General features: G+C 41.7%; 1 pseudogene; it reads right to left on the bottom strand.

Annotated features, from left to right (window-relative positions):
* Positions 1-720: 720 nt before the first annotated feature.
* Positions 721-4,467, bottom strand: part of LOC102728819 (mitochondrial intermediate peptidase-like) — a 66,417-nt pseudogene continuing 62,670 nt past the window's right edge.

The raw sequence follows: 4,467 nt of genomic DNA, 5'->3' as shown, positions 1-4,467 counted from the left end.
ATCATGTGGTATAGTTTAAATAACTTAGAATTGTATTTGTCAGTTACACCTCAACAAAGCTGGAGACAGATTTTAAAAGCATAATAAGAAACTAAAATAGGAGAATAAAATTTGGCATAATTGTAACTGCATCACGTGTATACACTGAAGAGAAATATTAAGTAGCTCCAGGATGACTTATAAGTTGTGCAATACTGGGTTGTTCTCAACTCTGTCACATTTAATGCTCCTTAGACTAAAAGAAAATGTTTACAGAATAAAACTTACATATATATATATAATTTTAGGGAAATCAACATTATGTCCAATTATGGCATAAAAGAAAAAGGAAAAAAACTTATAAAAAGGATTGTGTTTTCAATATGTAAATGTTAGACAAGACTACACAAGGAATGATAACGAAGATCACAGAGGCTTGCACTTATACAACATATTACTGTAAATGCAACAGCTATAAATACGCTATTACACAGACACATTTTATTCCAGAATCAACAACATTCGTGGCATCAAATCATTTTTCCAAGTGGCAAATACTTCTCAATAAAGTTCTAATGAAATGAATTATACTTTTCTCTCAATTTGCATGGTGTTTGCATTCTTGGAAAGCTCAGAGTACATTAAGCTATGCACAAATGTTTTCTGTTTATGTGTAAAATGGAGTTATTTCCAAGCTTGGATAATTATAAAGATGTGTTTCACCTATCTGACATTCTAAAATCAAGAAAGACACAGGATGGAATTTAATTGCATAGAACCAGTATTTACCATGTATGGTAAGTTATAAACTTTATGCTGTGTTTCCTTGGGGCTGGCTGGGGTTGACCTCATCAGAGCATGCTTCCCATGATAGACCAGATCCAGAGTGGCATAAAAAACCTGAAGCTGCATATGAGTGGCAGCACAAAGTTGAGACATCATATTTTTGAGCAGTGGCTGCCCAGTTTGATAATGTCTGGCAAATTGGTTAACCACTTGATAGTCATTTGAAAAATACTTCATCAGCATAGAAGGAACCTTAGCAAAATCAGTGGGGTATTCTGGTCCCATTGACATGTTGGTAATGAGTATATCCTAGCACAGAATGAATGGTATGTACCATTTCAGAGGGAACATTTTCCATCATTCCAGGAGTTAATAAAGTTGGTGAACTCCCTGAGGAATGGGGAAGATACAGTATAAGAACTACAATGGAGTTAACAGTCTCTTTCTTTCAGTCTACTTCCACAGACTGTAAAATGACAATCTTGGTGTGGTTTGTCCGTTTGCAGTAAATGCACCCCAGCAATCCTTCGGATTCGTGAACCACAGCCAATATTCTAACATCTTCACACCATACCTCATTTTCCAGGCAGCTCTGCAGACAACGAAATCCCCAGCAATTAGTTAAAAAAATATTCAGACCTTCTTCCATCCATGCTTTCAGGGAGAAACACATCAATATAAACAGGGCTCAATATTCTACCTCTTTGCATGAATCATACCACCGAATGGAGGGGGATCCTAAGGCATTCATTCAGAATTTTGAAGATTACGTTTCACTTTTATTCCTCATATCTCCTAAAAATCTCTAATAGTTCTGCCAGATAATTTGTCAAATAGTTTCTCAAGGAATTACATGACAGTCTGAATTTTTAGCTAGTGTTCTTTGGGGAGCCCTGTGAGAGAATGGAAAATATCCCACTAACTTTGTTATAAGTTTTCTGCTGCTGAGCAGCTTTTCTGAACATTTCAATTGGCTAGCATTGGGATAAAGAAAAATTGTGCAAGCAGCTTCTTGCACAAAGCATCTGGTGTTTCTGCATGTAGACTATCAATTATTACAGGATCTCCATCAAATATAAAGTTAGGCAAAAGTGTTCTGATAAGAAATGCTTATCAACCTTGGAAAAATTATTCCCCATAAAAATGCTCTACTCAAATCCAAGATTTTAACAGTAAGATCCACTGCTCTTTAATGCTTTTCTTTGTCTAGATGGATTCCTCTGATTTTAAAGTCAAACATAATCAGTTCAACCACTCAGCTGGTTTCTGGATTAAAGGAATCCACAAGTCTTTTAATCAGCAGGTAATTTTCACAAACTTTGATATAATTCTACATTTGTGTTTAACTTTTCTCCCCTGGTGCCAATACACGAGCAAGGTTCATCTGCTTTGGGTAAACAACTTTCACAAAATCGGCCACTCTGCACAAGGAATCCCAGGGTGCATCCCAGGAGCAGGGGGTGGGGTCCAGGCAACGTAGAGAATGCATGCTCTAGCAGAATCCTTTCTCAAGGCTTTTTCCTGTGCAATTTGAAATCCTTCTGAGGCAGTGAACTCAGAAACTCCAAAAGGACCCCCCAGCGCTTGGCGAACACGTCCAGGCAGTTGTCCTGGGGCTTGATATTGAAGACAGTACCCAACAGGGACTAGCTGGTGCTGACTCCTCTTTGGCTGGGATCCTAGCTCTGAGGCAGCTTCGTGTCCAGAGCTGACTTTCCTAGCTGTAAGGTCCCACCCCCTGCAATCATCCCCCATCTCCACTCTCCAGCCTTAGCACTGCCGCTCCAGCCTTGATTTCCTTGACTTTTGCTTTTTATTTTCTTTTTCCTGCTAGCTTTGGTTTAAACTGGCTATTGTTTTGCTAACTTCTTAAAGTACAGGTTAAGATCATTAGGTGAGATCTTACTTCCATTCTAACATAAACATCACTTTAAATTTCCATCTAAGCACTTCTGTAGTTACATTCTACTACACTCAGTTTTCATTTCTCATTAACTTCAGATTTTTTTATTTTATTTTTTTTTAGTTTCTCCAAGCTTTTCTTCTCTAACCCATTGGTTATTTTAAGGCATGCTGTTTAACTTCCAAATATGTTGGTATTTTCCAAATATCTGTTATTGATCCTGTTGTGGCCAGAAAACAAACTTCGTTTGATTTTAAAATTGTTGAGATTTTTGTTCTGATCCAGAATATGGTCTATTAGTGAATTTTCTATGTGCAATTTAAAAGAATGTATTTTCTGGTTCTTTGAAAATATCAAAAAAATTGTCAAGCTTCTAGCACTATTGACAAAGAAATGAGTAAAGACATAAACTACCAATATCAGGAAAGAAAGAAACAAAGAAACAAAATTACAGAAAAATATCCCTAGTGATACAGATGCAAAATCCTTAACAAAGTATTATCAAATTAAGTGTGGAAATACATAAAAAGAATTATAAGCCTAAGTAGGATTCATTTCCGAGAAGCAATGCTTGACCAATATTTGATAATCAAACAATGCAATCCACCATATTAACAACCTGAATCAGAGAAAACATGATCATATCAATTGGTGGAATAAAAGCACTTGACAAAATTTAAGCCATTCATGATAAAAACTCCCAGATAAAAAGGAACTGGGGGGGGCGGAGCAAGATGGTGGAGGAGTAGGAGACCTGGATTTCGTCTCCTCTCAGGAAGTCAGCTGGATAGGGATCAAACCATTCTGAACACCTACAAACTCAACAGGAGATCGAAGAAAAGAATAGCAACAACTCTCTCATCAGAAAAGCGACCACTTTCTGGAAGGTAGGACGTGCGGAGAAGTGAATCCGAGGCGATATTTGGGAGGATAGACGGCAGGGGAGGGGCCTCCGTTGCCCGCTTCTGGCAAGTGATAGAACCACGGAGCACAAAATCGGAACTTTTAAAAGTCTGCTCCGCTGAGGGACGTCACTCCGGTGGCTAAGCGGGGGGTGGAACCCTCCGGGACAGTGTGGTCTCAGGACCCTCGGGGTCACAGAAAGACCGGGGGTGCCTGAGTGTGGCAGAGCTCCCAGGTATCGGAGCGGGGAAGGCAGCTGCAGAAACGGAGCCCAGGCGCAGGCTCTCAGCTAGGGGTTGCCATAAACCGTGATCCAGGGCACAGTCGGGCCACTACTCCTCCAGCAGGGACCCAACAAGCGGCAGATCTGGGGAGACTCACCTTCCTCCCCTGGGAGGAGCCGCGTGGGAGTGCACCACAGGGATCTGCAGAGTTTGGAGACTCCACCCGGGGTCGTGTGCCAGAGACAGAAACGCGCGGTCACAGTCCGGGTGAGCACGGAGTGCGGCCGGAGACCGGGGAGACGGGAGTGACTGACGGCTTTTCTCTGGGGGCTCACTGAGGAGCGGGGCCCGAGTTCTCGGCTTCTCCAGGGCGGAGATTGGGAGGCCGCCATTTTCACTCTCCACCTCCAAAGCTGTGCGGAAAGCTCGCAGGGAACAAAAGCCCCAGAGAGCAAACCCGAGCAGATTACTTAGCCGGGAGGGGGCAAGGGCGGGGCAATTCCGCCTCCGGCAAAGACATTTGGAAACCACGGCAACAGGCCCCACCCAGAAGATCAGCGAGAACAGCCAGCCAAGACCAAGTTTACCGATCAATGAGAACAGCAGAAATCCAGCGCTAGGGGAATACTGCACATAGAATTCATGGCTTTTTTACCATGATTCTTTAGTCTT

Source organism: Leptonychotes weddellii, chromosome 6 (genome assembly GCF_054177405.1).
Source record: "Leptonychotes weddellii isolate Sample4059 chromosome 6, ASM5417740v2, whole genome shotgun sequence".
NCBI classification, from domain to species: Eukaryota; Metazoa; Chordata; class Mammalia; order Carnivora; family Phocidae; genus Leptonychotes; species Leptonychotes weddellii.
Note: the sequence above shows the minus strand (reverse complement) of the source record. Positions and strands in the feature narration are given on the sequence as shown.